Source organism: Cricetulus griseus, chromosome 3, assembly GCF_003668045.3.
Source record: "Cricetulus griseus strain 17A/GY chromosome 3, alternate assembly CriGri-PICRH-1.0, whole genome shotgun sequence".
Lineage (NCBI taxonomy): Eukaryota > Metazoa > Chordata > Mammalia > Rodentia > Cricetidae > Cricetulus > Cricetulus griseus.
The window spans coordinates 122,697,910-122,712,199 of record NC_048596.1 but is presented as its reverse complement, the minus strand read 5'-3'; the positions used below and the strand labels follow the sequence as shown (position 1 = coordinate 122,712,199).

Genomic DNA, 14,290 nt, shown 5'->3' with positions numbered 1-14,290 from the left:
TAGCATATGTGTTGAGAAATGGAAAGCTCTCTTAAGCTGGGTAGGGAATTAGATGATATTAAATCTCCAAACAATAAGGAAGTCAATGTTGTGCCTGTTTCCAATTAGCAGCCCTTGTAGGAAATGATGATGAAGATGATGATGATGTTCAAGCTTTATATTTATAGAATGATTTCTACCTTTCAATAGACATTAGTCTCTGGCAGAAGAGGAGAAGTTTCTGTCTGAAGTTATTTCCCTCTTGTAATAATAACAAAATGTAAATTTCATGTTTTTTTGTCATGTAGCTCTTAACGTTTATTTAGTTATGTTGAAAAATGTTTTTGAAATTTATGTTTTGTCTTTTTCGTTGTTTAAATTAAATGAGTTAAATGAGTCACACATTATTTATTAGCAAGTTTCCTTTCCTTCCCGTGTGTCCCTTTTGTTGTGTGAAGTCTTGGCAGCTTGTTATTCTTCTTAGTATCCATCATTCCTTCTGCTGGTCTCTAATGATGGACAGTTCCTTCACCTCTCATCCTGCTGTCTTGGACTATTTCTCAGTTAGACTCTCTGTGGAACTTCAAGAGTGGAGGCAAGAATAGTAACACTCAGTCAGACCATCAGGATAAAAACCACAAAGAGCAATTGTCACTGAATGCCTTTTTGATTTCTTCATTTCTTCCCACACATAAATAACAATTTGGTAAAAAAATCAGATACCATCTTCTTCAGGAAGCACCATCATTCTTTACAGCATCTAACATACTGGGAGCTGGAGACACAGTGCAGGAGCAGAGTATTAGCCGAGGCTCTGGGTTCAAATCCCAGTACCACCAACATTAAACAAAACAACACCACAAAAGTTGGCATTGGTAGAGCAAATAGGTACCATAACATCAGAATTATTCTAAACAGGAAAAGGGCCCTTGTTTTCAGTCTGTCAAGCTACAGTGCAGATGCTGAGAAAAGCCAGCACAGCCAATGGTATGCAATTTTCTTAAGCCCCCACCCCCACCCTGCATGCTAACTCCATGGTTTTATGCTCACTCACTCATATTTCTGTCATATGCTACACTGGGCACAGACAAAACCAGTACCCAGCTGCTTCTGCAGTCAAATGCCTGCAAGTGGAGGAGCCTCTGTGTCTTATGTTTAAACTGGGTTAAGAACACATACATTGCCAGAGGCCATTTTGAGATGCTTTTCTATGTCTGCAGAAATGATATATCTAAATCAAATAAATGTAAACAGAATCGTCTTGATAGCCTCGAGGCCGATCTCAGCACAGAATTATCACCAAGGGCCATAAGTCTGACTCACAGGAGCTTTGAAAAGTAATGCATTCAGAGAAGTTCTCTGGAGGCGGCAGAAGCAGAGGAAAACCATGTGACATAAGAGTGAATCCCAACACTCAGACCTTTTTTTTCAAGAGGCCGATTTGCTAACTTAAACTCATCAGTCTTTTCCTGTTGGCTTATTTCATTGCATCATATGCCCATAGGTTTCCTCCACCTCCTTTATCATTGATAGTTTGTATTCCATTATCTAGATGTGCAACATTTACCAATTGACCTAATGAAGGACATTCTGTTTGTGGCTTTGTTTTGCCAATGATGAAGAAAGCCACTTTCAGTATGGTTTGGGGAAATTCTGGGTATCTTGATGGCTGGATCGTAATCTAAGAGCATAATTAGTTCTGTAAGAAGCTGCCAAACTAGCTTGTGAGTGGCTGCAGCATTTCACATTCCCACAAGAAATGAATAAGAGTTCCCGTTGCTCTACACTCTTGCCAGCATTTGCTGTTGTCAGTTTCCTGGATTAGGGCCATTCTTTAGCAAATATTTTTTCTCCAGTTTGTGGTTTGTCTTTTCATTCTCTTGACAGTCCATGTCTTTTGCAGAGTAAAAAAAAAAAAAAAATAGTAAAGCCAAGTTCTTACATTGTTCTGTTCTTGAGCATTCTTGTCTATCTCTCCCATTCAGGGGAAGGGGCATTTCCTTCTTCTTCAACCTCACTTTTTTATTGTACTAAGAATAGTGTTGGTTTTCAGTTTGTTCAACTTCTTCCATATTGGTAGGTTGAGATGGTAACTGCTATGTTCCTTACACTGGCAGTTGAAGTCATCAAACCACACTATATTTCCTTTGTTTGGAGTCCACTATATTTTCTTTTGTTGTTCAGGCATGTTATTTTCATTTCCATTTCCCTAAGTCAATAGGCAGTGACACAGGTGGAGAGCAAAAGAGAGAGGCAGACAGACAGAGACAGAGACAGAGACAAAGAGTGGAAAACATGAGTCTGTTGTTTTCAGACATGTGACAACAACATTTCTTCCTATTTTACTTTTACTTTCTCTGTTTTCAAAAGGTGCCTGAGTAAGTGTGTGTGTGTGTGTGTGTGTGTGTGTGTGTGTGTGTGTGTGTGTGTGTTTGTGTGTGTGTGTGTGTGGTATGATGACTAATTCTAATTGTCAACTTGATATGTCCAAGATTCATCACAGAATGAATTCTCAGAGCATGTCTGTAAGGGTTTACCTAGATTAAGTTAACTGAATTGGGAAGACCCATCCAAAATGTGAGTGGAGTAATTCAATGGACTGGGGTTCCAGACTGAGTGAAAAGAAAAAAGCAACTAGGCGGTGGTGGCACACACATTTAGTGCCAGCACTAGGGAGGTATAGTCAGGCAGAGCTCTGTGAATTTGAGGCCAGCCTGGTCTCTGGTCTATAGAGCTAGTTCTAGGATAGCTAGGGCTGTTGCACAAAGAAATCCTGTCTTGAAAAGACAAAAGAGAAAAGAAGGAAGGAAGGAAGAAAGAAAGAAGGAAGGAAGGAAGGAAGAAGGAAGAAGGAAGAAGGAAGAAGGAAGAAAAAGGAAATGAAAACTAAAGGCAAGTATTCATCACTCTTTGCTTCTTGACTGTAGGTACAATGTGCCCAGCTGACACCTACCTGCCCCTGCTGCCCTGACTCCCCTACCATGATGGACTACATTTCCTTGATAGGAAAATTGAAATTTAAAGACACCTTCTCCCCCTTAAGTTGCTTCTTGTCAGGCATTTTGTCGTAGCAATGAAGCAAATCACAAATCCAGTGAGGTGACAGAAATTTAAAGGGAAACTTTTCACCGAATGAGAGACAAGAGTACTAAACTGGTTTCCTGGAATCTGAAGGATTATAAAGTTATCCCAGACATGCTGTAACAGTATAGAAGATGTGGTGTGGATAAAAAGAAAGACCAATGTATTTAACAGAAAGATGACACTTTCCTGGCAGTTTGGGGCTACTTCGTTCTTTGGCTGTACTTCGAATGATAAATTGTCCCCAAATCCCCACCCTCCTTCAAATCCACTTTACAAGTTCCCATGATATCTTTGCTCTGACAAAGTCAAGATACAGTCTCTAAGGTGGGAAAACAGAATGTCTTAGGGTCAGAAGTTGGCTTGTAACCAAGAATGAGTTCTATGTTTTTCAGTGGTTGAAAGAAAATTAAAAGAAGAAAATTATTTTGTGACACATGGAAGTTGTGTGGAATTCATACTTGAGAGTTCATAAATAAAACTTTATTGGCACATAGCTATGCTCATAGCTTGTTTGCTTGCTGTCTTTGACTGGTTTTATATTCCATTTGAAAGGTCAAATAGTTGGATCAAAGAATATGTAGCTCACAAGGCCTAAAAGGTTTGCCATCTTTCACTTTATAGTAAAGGTTGCTGCTCCTATAATAGGTAGAAGTGTTAGACTTGGTTGGCAGCCCACATCCTATCACCTCCAGATCCACAAGTTTGCCTTGGAGAAGTCCTTAATCTCTGTTCTCTTCAGTTTTCTTTTCTCTTCATTTGATCATTCATTGGGTAGACTTTTATAATCCAGACACTTTTGGTTATTTTCCTGCTTGGGTTATATGTCTGAATACAATAGCTTCTGTTAACTCAATGTCCTACTCAACATAGTCTATAGACATCGTTGTTGTTGTTGTTGTTGTGTGTGTGTCTTTGTGCATGCATGTGTGTGTGAATGTTTGTATGTTCATGCTGATACACCCCTTGTGTGGAAGTCAGAGGACGTATTTCCCAAGTCTGCTTTCTCCTTTCACCATGAACTCTGGGGATAGAACCCGAGTCTTCATGCTTGTAGGATGAGCACTTTTACCCACTAAGCCACAATGCCAGCTTCTCCTCAGATTTTGTTTGTTTGTTTGGTTTGGTTTTGGTTTGGTTTGGTTTTTTGAGACAGGGTTTCTCTGCATTGTTTTGGAGCCTGTCCTGGAACTCACTCTGTAGACCAGGCTGGCCTTGAACTCACAGAGATCTGCCTGCCTCTGCCTCCCGAGTACTGAGATTAAAGGCCTGTGCCACCAATGCCTGGCTGGACTTTTAAGTTTATTAGGATAACCTTTCCCCATGCACATTCACACACTTAACATTTCATACTTCAGACTGCATAATCAACACCAATTGTAAGATTAAAGCAAATAACACTCAGGTGTGACTAAGACATTTATACCTCCCAGGGGCTTTCTGAATTTCAGCAAAAACTTCTGACACACACACACTGTGTGTGAATTCTATGGTATTGCTATTCTTCCATGAAATTAAGACTCTACTGGTCCTCAGTGATACATGTAGAGTCTGTCTTTCTCTCCCTTCTTTTCCCTATTAATGTTCCAGGAGCCAAATTAAATTGATGGCATTATTTATTCGTTCGTTGAGTGTTTGTGAGCCTCTTACACTGTGGTGGGAGACACTGCTGAAATTTTGATGACAGTTAATGATTGTAACAATCAGGGACCCTGTCTACAATGTCTACAAGAAGTCATAGTAAAAATTTTAAGGAATGGTCAGCTAGACCCTTGGGCCACTTGGCACTGTTAGCTAATCTTCTTTGGTTAGTAAAGAATCTGAGTAAAGCCCCAGGGCTGAAAGGAGATTTGAGAGGTCTGGAACAATCTCCTCTTTTAAGTTTGATATTATGTCTATGTTTACACCTTATAATTGTCATGGAGCATCATTCATGAATTGAGGTATAAATTGTACTAGATAAGTGTGTGTGTGTGTGTGTGTGTGTGTGTGTGTGTGTGTGTGTGTGTGTGTGTGTTGTAGGAAGTAGACATGCTTGGCAAAAATTCTATCTTTTGTATATATTAACAAAACTATTCTGGGTTTATTCCACATGATTTCAGTGGCTGTTTTTCTCCAATCCTTTGAACTAAGTCATTCTTCCCACCAAATAAAATGTTTTCTGTTTGTAATACTAATATCTTTCTCTCGTTCCCATGGTAACTGAGCTGGAAAAATGACACTCAACAACTATATTCCTCTCTGATTGCTCACCAGCCTTTATCTTCTTCATAGAACTTGATACTACCTGGAATAATAGCATGTTATTTATTTATTTTGTTACCTTATATTTGCTGTCACCCAAACCAACATGAAAGGTCACAAGGTGAAGAAGGGGGCTCTGTTTACTACTAGATCACCAGAGTAGGTTTTCATAAGCACCTGGTAAAGATTTGCTGAATGAATGAATGAATGAATGAATGTTAATAATGTTACATCTATGCTTTCAAATCTATATGTGGACATGTCTCTACATTTCCTCCATACCAACATCCTTCACCTTTCCATTCCATTGCTGTTCTCCTAGGCACTCACACTTCAGATGATTTGGGACTTCCCACAAGGAAGGTATTACTTAAAAACTAGCCCCTTGCTATGTTGTAGAGGACCTAAGTTATATGACTGGTAGCCCTGAGAGCTCCTGGGTGTATCTTCATCGCTGATCAGACCTCTTGCAATGACTTTGAATATAAGTCAATTCTTTAGTCATTTTCATGTCAGTGATTGTAAATTCCCCTATTCAACATAGCATTTTAAGTACCACTATAGTAAAGGATGAAGAAAAAGTGGTTTCTCTTTCAAAGAGCAGTGTTGAACAAATGAGGAGAAATAACAGAGTTTTATTTCTGGGGAGTACTGTATGATGCTCCTGACTTAACCTGCCAATGTGGAGGATCCTCCATTACAGAGTGTTCCTGGCCTATCACCACCCCTTGCTAACTCACCCATGGGAGAATGTTAGGGGCTTCTAAGTGGTACACATCCCTTGTCTCCTCTCTAAAGAGGAGGCTTTTGGGAGGATTCTTGTGCCATAGTGTGCTCTCATGCTATCTGGGTTCTTTGCAGTAAAGACTCTGATACTGTTGGGGGAGGGTATTGTCTAGAGCTGCCAACTACTTGACAAGTATTTCTGATTAATGGTGGGGATGTAATTATAGGAAACTCATTATCTAAGATGTCTATTGATTCTTCACCAATAGTACTATGGGTATTTTAAACTTCATCCTTAGAGCACATTTGTCTCTTTTTAGTTGATTTAAAATGTGGGTAGTAAGAGTTGTTCATTAAATCATTAAGATCCAAATAAATTAAAAGGTGAAGGATAATGAAGTTGAAGTCTTCTCTTCACTAAGTAATTATGGGATTGAGAAGTTGGTTCTTGTAACCAGCAAAATTATGGTGTCTCTATTTTTGTTTCTTTCTTTTTTTCTATGTACCTAAGATGAGGCATCATGGGAAGTGGAGTGCCCAGAGGTTAAAGTCATCTCCTTGGATTTGAATAAGAAAGCTGAGATGATGGATAATCATTAGGATGTTAGAAAAGCAGCCTCTCCCACTTTCAAGTGTGTATGGAGAATGCCCCTGCCCCTCTTTGACCTCATGACAAGGATTTCCTGGAACCTCTACCATATGGCTAATTATCTTTTTCCAGTTCTCCTCTCATATGTCTGCCTCTCTTCAGAAAGTATGCTGTCTGAAGGTGAATCTATTGCCATTACTCTAAAGACTTGGCATTGTAATTGGATTCTAAGAATGAGCTAACTTCCAGTATAGGTTGGGTATGATTCATAATCTCTAGTAATGTTGGAATGTTCTTAATCTCTTAGAACAAGCACAGTAATGATTATCCTAGGCGATGAGTCAATTCTTCCATCCAGAGGCTAAGGTTCTTGGTCAAGATGAAGACCTAGAAAACTTCTCTATCCGTTACTTTGCAATTTATTTTCTAGAGCCTCGTAGCCACCATCTCTATCCTCTAATGCTTTGAACTCTGTGGACATACATTCATTTGCTTTAGTTTGCTTGCTTCTTGTCTCTTCCTGGTTAGCCATGTCCTCTGTGTTTGTTCTTTTCGGCCTGTCATCCACATCTAACTACTTTTGCTAGCTATAACAAGCATATATAAACTCTAAGGATAGATCATTAATTATTTCTGCTTCACAAGGGGTGAAACAGATCATAGGAGCAATCAGGTTAAGAATGGAAGACAAGATTAATTGAGATTTAAAGGTTTTTTACATACTCCAATTCATAGAATTATTTTGTTAGTTGGTTGTTAAGGCTGTGAACAAATTGTTACAAGAATAAACAAGGGGGGTGTAGAAGGCAACAATGTAGTGGGAAGGACAGAGCTCCTTTGAGAAACTGGTAATAAATGAAGACTTTAGTAATTAGGTGAGTGAGAGATGCTAAGCTGTATGAGAGAAGACATTTCTGTAATTACTTGTCTGAGCCTGCATAAATTGAAGACAGGTCCTGATCATCCCCAGAGATATGAGTTGGGGGTATAATAAGATTCACCGGTGTATTTTCTCATCACTGACAGGCCTAGGTGCAGTACAATCAATGCATTTATGTATGTTATTGTGTGCCATGTTCACAGCCTTCCAAGTAGAAGGTAGTATACCTTCTCCACAAGGAAGAAGGGGCATAGACAAAGATGGGGAGAAGCTACTTGTAAACGTTATTAGTGGACTGCAGGACTGGACTTTACAAGATCTACGTTTTCTAGTCCCAGAAGCTTCACACCTTGCCTTGCTGCAGCAAACGGATGCTCGCCATGCCCTGTGGTTTCTTCATTCATCTCAGATCCATTCCATCCACCACAGTGAAGCTCTTGCCCTGTAGAAGGTCACAATCTGGTGTTTGGCAGAAGGGAGTAAAGCCGGAAGCTCAGGTTGGGACTGCAGTGTGCCCAGGGAGTGCTGTTTCTGGCTGTGCTTTAGCCATGGTCCACAAAGTGTTTACCAGGATGATTTTATTTTTCCTAGGAGGAAGAGAGAGACACTAGGAAGGTGCCAGGTTGCTTTTATCCCAGGCCCCAGGAGAAATGTATTCTCTGAGAAAGAAGCAAATCTAAGCACAAAAGAGGAAGGATAATTAGGCTCAGATCAGGAGAATGCTGAAGGCTCACAGCTCCCTCATTTCTGAAGACTTCATTTCAGGCTGATGTTGGTAAGTGCTGCTCCCTCTGTGGAAGACCATCCATGCTTGCCTGTGGAAAAATAATCAAGGAGGTAAAACTGTATCACTTTGTTGTCTGTAGCTTGCTTGTTATGTCTCGACTCAGAAAAGATCAAAGTATAAACATAAGGCGTACAAAATAGGGTATAATTATTTCTCTGTACCCCAGATTTCCTCATTTGCAGATTCAACAAAAGTGGATTGAAAATTAGAGGGGAAACCATAATATAGCAACAGAGATAATACAAGTAAAGATATGGACTAGCAATTGTTTACATAGTACTTATAGTGTGCTAGGTACCAGAAGTAATCTAGACATGATTTAAAGTTTATAGATTATACGTAACTAGTAGGCCATTTGCTATAACAAACTTGGACATCATGTATTTTGTTATCTGATAACAAAAGGATCTGGGTTTGAGGGCATTTGAATTATGCAACGGGCCTGTCCATTTACGTAATCTAACTGAGATCATATAGAGCTTGATTTGGGTTTTGGATATTCAGAGAGAATCAAGCTTCATACCAAAACACTGACTACAGAAGAAACAGGCAAACGCGAGTTTACCCACCATGTTGAAAGCTTTTGGTGAGAGAATACTGCATAAGCATAAACTATTGTGAAGACTGAAATCTGCGCCTAACCTCTGGCTGAGGCTAATGAGGTTTCTAAATCTGCCTGGGCATCCTCTCTGTTCCAAGAACAGTGACATTCTAACTTCTCACCATCTTGCCCACAAAATCTGGGGCAGCCAGCAACACTATCCTCACTTGGGATGGTGGCACAGTGAGCTCCTGCCAAAGGGCACACTTGGGTTATTGCCCCAGATTGGTGTCAGATAGCTGTTTAAATTTTTAAATACACTCTTAAACCGTGGGCCCCTGACCAGCAGTGGTTCAATGATAGGGCAAGAGGAATGATCCAAGGTGTTTGTGTTGCTGAGGCAGGAGGATCAGATGAACCACGGGACTGCATAGCACTGGAGTCATGCAATCTCAGCTACCCTTTATGGTGGCTCACATCACAGCTGCTAACACTCACCTTTTGGATTTAGGGACTGAAAATAGCACAGGCATTTTAGAGTCAACAATGGCTCCCTTGAAGCTCACCTCAAAGGTGAACCCTGTACTTGCTACATTCTGATGACTGACCTACAAGCCTTTTCTACATCCTGACAAGTTATCCACATCTATTTCTCACTTGGATTCATTAACTCTTCAGACCTAGACTACACTGATAACCTTGCCTCTGGAATTCAGCTTCCCTGCTTTAACCATCTTACCCAGACTTGGCTTTCACATGGACAATGACACCATCGACTATTTTTACTTGCCTTGAACTGTTATCTCCAGCACATTGCCTACTGCTTGCATTATCCCTCCTAGGAGTGTTAGGAGACGTAACCACTGCCAAGTGTTAACACAAGCTCTAAAACCGTAGTAATTAAAACAGTGGAGGACCAATGCACTGATACACAGATAAATCCCAGCAGGAGAAGAGGTAATCTAGAAAACACAAGATAGACTTCTCTTGGTATTACATAAGGATGTTTTCAAAATCCCTGTTGATACATTAATATGAAGATGCTCAAGTCCCCCATAGGAAATGGCATAGTATTTGCAAAGAATGTACTCCTATTTTCCTTCATGCTTTGAAATATACATTGGTTACTAATGATTAGAGTAAATACATAATGAGTTCTCATGGTATACTGTTTGTAATGACAAGAAGTAAAGTATGTTCAGAAGTAATTTATTCCTTGACCAAGTGATTAATTTCCAAGAGTTTGCCAGCTTTCTGTAGTTTGTATTGTTGTTGAACTCCAACTTTAATGCACTGTGATCCAATAATATACAGGGGGTTATTCCTTTCTTTGTATCTGCTAAGACTTGCTTTGAGACGTACCCAAAAATTCCATGAGGGAGCTACTACAGTTGATAAACACCTTTAGTGAAATGGCTTGATACAAGATTAAAATATCAATAGCCCTCTTATATACAAATGATAAGCAACACCCTTCATAATAGCCACAAACAATATAAAGTATCTTGGGATAACTCTAAATAAGCAAGTAAAAGACCTTTATGACAGTAACTTCAAGTCTTTGAAGAAAGAAACTGTAGAAGATATCAGAAAATGGAAAGACCTCACATGCTCATGGATCTGTAGGAATAACATAGTAAAAATGGACATCTTACCAAAGCAATCTACAGATTTAATCAATTGCCATCAAAATAGCAACACAATTGTTTGCAAATAATACTCAAATTCATATGGAGAAACAAAAAACCCAGGATAGCTAAAACAATCCTGTATAATAAAAGAACTTCTGGAGGTATCATCATCCCTTATCTCAAGCTCTACTGCAGAGACACAGCAATAAAAACAGCATGGTGTTGGCATTAAAAATAGGCATACTGATCAATAGAATTGAATCAAAGACCCAGACATAAAACCACAATCCTATGCACACCTAATTGTTGGCAAAGAAGCAAAAATTATACAATGTAAAAAAGGAAAGGATCTTCAACAAAGGTGCTGGTATAACAGGATGTTGGCATGTAGAAAAATACAAATAGATCCATATCTACCTCCTGGCACAAAACTCAAGTTCAAGTGGATAAGACATCAACATAAATCAAGTTACACTAAACCTGATAGAAGAGAAAGTGGGGACTAGTCTTGAATACATTGGCACAGGAGGAAACTTCTTAAATATAACACCTGTAGCACAGACACTAAGATTGACAGCTAATAAATTGTCATGAAACTGAAAAGGTTCTGTAAGGCAATAAAAACACTGTCAATAGGACAAAACTTCAGCCTACAGAATGGAAAAATATCTTCGCCAACCCCACATCTGACAGAGGGCTGATTTCCAAAATATATAAAGAACTCGAGAAACTAGACATCACAAATAATCCAATTTAAAAGTGGGGTATAGACCTAAACAGATAATTCTCAATAGAAGAACCTCAAATGGCAGAAAAACACCTAAAGAAATGTTCAATATCCTTAGTCAGCAGGGAAAGGCAAATCAAAATGACTCTGAGATTCCATCTTACACCAGTCACAATAGGTAAGACCAAAACCCACAAGTGACAGCTCATGCTGGAGAGAATGTGGAGCAAGGGTAACACTTCTCCATTGCTGGTGGGAGTGCAAACTTGTACAGCTACTTTGGAAATCAATGTGGTGGTTTCTAAGAAAATTGGGAATCAATCTACCTCAAGACCCAGAGAAATAAGGTTATGGGGTATATGGAAGGAATGAGTACTGAAAGTGATGACTGGAAAGGGGGGGAATTTTCAGGGTCAGGTGGAAACATGATACAAGGGAAATTCACGAATCTACAGGGATGACCTCAGCTAAGACTCCTAACAGTAGTGGATACATAGCCCGAACTAGCCCTCTGCTGTGATCGGATTGGTGCCTACCCCAATTGTCATCAGAGAGCCTTCATCTAATAACAGATGCAAACAGATAGGAGACTACGAAGACAAACATTAGGCTGAGCTGGTGGAATGCTGCTAAAGAGAGGGAGAAAGAATTGTAGGAGCCAGAGGGTTCAAGTACATTACAAGAAAACTCACAGAACCAACCAACCTGGCTTATAGGAACTCACAGAACCTGAACCAACAACCTGGGAGCCTTCATGGGACCGACCTAAGCCATCTACATATATGTGACAGTTGTGTAGCTTTGTCTACTTGTGATACTTCTAACAATGGGAGCAGAGCTACCCCTAACACATTGGCTGGCTCTTGGGAACCTATTCCTCAAACTGGGTTGCTTTGCCCATCCTTAATACAAGTGGAGGTCTTAGTCTTACTGCACCTTGATATGCTATGCTTTACTGATATCCATAGGAGACCTGTTACTTTCTGAACAGAAACAGAGAAGGAGTGGATTGGGCGTAGGTTAAGAGGGAGGGAGAGGGAGGGAATGGTAGGAGAGAAGGGAGGAGGATTGCAAAATCAATTAATCAATAAATATATAAAAGAAGTAATTTCTTGTTTTGGAATAAGGTCTCACTCTGTAGCCCAAACTGTTGTCATACTCACAGTAGTCCACTGACTCAACCTCTTAAGCATTGAGATTTCAGAAGTAAACTCTCACCCAACATTTTTGATTGATAGTTAGTTGAATCTATGACTAGAAAGTTGACTGCCGAAAGATGTAGTTTTGTAAGATTTTCATTATATAAATATTTACAGATCAAGTCTATGTACTAGGCATGACAGTCCTTGGGAAATATGGGTGAATAAGTCATTTATAGGCTTTGTTCTAATGGGACTGCCAGTACATGATGGGAAAGGAAGACTAAGTGATTTTCTCTGTATTGAGTGCTCATGAAGGATGGACTTCATGTTCCATGTCAAAAACATTGGGTCCATTGCTCACTATATTTCAAATTCTCCTTTATCCCTTTCCCAAGATATTTATATTGCTTGCTACATCCCTTCCTTTATTTCTTTACAGAACTGTCATTTCTATAGGAAGTCCTGAATGTCTATCCTGAGCTGGGGTTTTCTTTCAATGTTAAGTAGTTGTCTAGCATGTGCAAGTCCAGAAGTTTAATCCCAATACACACACACACACACACACACACACACACACACACAGAGAGAGAGAGAGAGAGAGAGAGAGAGAGAATCTTAAATAATCACTGTCACTCTCTGCAATAATGTATTTTTCTTTGTTAGACTACCTAATCATATTTTAGTTATTATATAGCTTTTTTGATTTGATTATTACTTGTTCCTGTTACTAGGTCCCTGAAAGAAGGAACACTGTTCACATCTGGAGCTCTTGGAGCAGTGTCTACCTAGGAATACCTAACACATATACTCAAATGGGTAAACACTGGTGTTGAGTCATCTTTCAAACCAGCAGGATAAAAACCCATTAATCAACAAGCAACTTGAGAATGAATAGTGCTCCATGCACCTCTATAATATGCTACATAAATTCTATGTGGTTTGAATTCCATGATCTATATTTAGTGAAACATATGTGAAAAAAGAAAGCAAATGAATGGCTTATGACAAATGCTTCTCACAGGTGATAACCATGTAACCACAACCCTTGGAAGAAATAACATGACCCAACAGAAGCCTTCTGGGCTCCCCCAACCTTGAAACCCATCCATCCCAGTTTCCAAGGACTGACCATTTTCACCAGTCCAAGTCTTGCCAATCACTGTCATTCATCTCTACTATTAGTTCTCGGCCAAAATACCCTTCCTCTGATGATAACTACCATAGGTTAGCGTTATCTGTATTTGTACTTTACACAAGTTAACTTGTGTGGTTATTTTGCCCAAAAGAAGATTTTCATGAGTTTTATTCCTGTTTTACAAGTAGAAGAAACTCATTCATTCCATTGCTTTAGTCATTCTACTGTTGATAAATATTTGTACTATTTCTAGTGTTGATGAACTATTGTTGGGGCTATTATGAATAAAGTTGTTATGTGTTTTCTTGAAGATGTTTGTTGGTGAGTCCAAGATTATATTTCCATTGGGTACATCTTTTACTGTGAATAGAACTTCTGGGTCATAAAGCATTAATATGATCATATTAACAGACACTGTTAAAGTTTCCCAAAGCATGTACCACTAATTTACAGTCCATGAGAATTTCAGTTTCTTCACAACTAACCAGTATTTGCTTGATCCTTTTAATTTTACCCATTTTTCTGAGTGTGTTAAATGGTATATTATTGTAGATTCAATTTGAATTTTCTGCTGTTTGTTGTATGCCTTTCAAAGTGCCTTTTAAACTTTTTTCTTATGATTTTCTATTAAATTATTTGCTCTTCCTTATTCATCTATCTTTCATGTAATTTGGATATTAACCTGTTTTGATTAAATAGACACAGTATTCACATTCATAGCACATAATCACATATTCTGAGTATCCAGTATATTTATTTCTTTCCTTTATGAGTAGTGCTTATATTATTTTTTCTTTTCAAATTTTTGTTTTTATTAGAATATCCTGT

General features: G+C 39.0%; 1 protein-coding gene across 1 annotated transcript in view; it reads left to right on the top strand.

Annotated features, from left to right (window-relative positions):
• Positions 1-14,290, top strand: part of LOC113834922 (vegetative cell wall protein gp1-like) — a 95,812-nt gene that overhangs the window by 42,170 nt on the left and 39,352 nt on the right. Inside the window, exon 2 of the transcript XR_003483929.2 lies at positions 8,091-8,274. The gene's annotated coding sequence lies outside the window, so the exon portion shown is untranslated. The remainder of the gene's footprint in view (positions 1-8,090; positions 8,275-14,290) is intronic.